The 653-nt window shown below is 45.9% G+C and overlaps 1 non-coding gene across 1 annotated transcript; it reads left to right on the forward strand.

Annotated features, from left to right (window-relative positions):
• Nucleotides 1-352: 352 nt before the first annotated feature.
• TRNAG-GCC (transfer RNA glycine (anticodon GCC)) lies at nucleotides 353-423 on the forward strand. Its single transcript has one exon. It is a non-coding gene; the product is annotated as a tRNA-Gly (tRNA).
• Nucleotides 424-653: the final 230 nt, after the last annotated feature.

The following is a 653-nucleotide window of genomic DNA, read 5'->3' on the forward strand; positions in this document are numbered from 1 at the left end:
TTGACTTATACTGCTGACAGAGTGGTGGACGCTAAGTGCGGGGGTGCTAGACATGTGTTGCTGCTGCTCACGTGTCTTTAATTCATCTGTCTTTACTTTCTGTTTTAACATTACTTATTCTAGTGCGATGGCATATACATATATGGCTTTCGGTACTTTATCCTGTCCTCACTTTCTATGTTATCATCACTTTTGCCCAGGAGTTACATGACAACAGCCCGATCCAAAGGCCGTATTACCCCATGTAGGTATCTGCCCCAATTTATTTGTATATTATTTTTTTACATTACAACTGCGGCTAGTTGGCCTTGAGAAGCTACCAATACTTATGTTTCCCTCAGATGTCTCGTGAGCGTCGGTGGTTCAGTGGTAGAATACTCGCCTGCCACGCGGGTGGCCCGGGTTCGATTCCCGGCCGACGCAAATTTTTTTTTTTTTTTTCTAAACGGGTGGGAGGGGGGTGGGGGCAATCTGAAGTCGCAGATGTCAACATGTTACAGCTGTTGCAGTCGCCTGTGGCCGGTATTTTCTTGATTGTTGCTATGAAAAAACGTCCCAACAATGGTGCTCGACACTTTGCACATGTACGTACAAGAGAGACTTCGAATCAGACCCTCGGTGTGAATTCTAGGGCGTTAATTGCAGCGTACACC

Source organism: Dermacentor andersoni, chromosome 1 (genome assembly GCF_023375885.2).
Source record: "Dermacentor andersoni chromosome 1, qqDerAnde1_hic_scaffold, whole genome shotgun sequence".
Lineage (NCBI taxonomy): Eukaryota > Metazoa > Arthropoda > Arachnida > Ixodida > Ixodidae > Dermacentor > Dermacentor andersoni.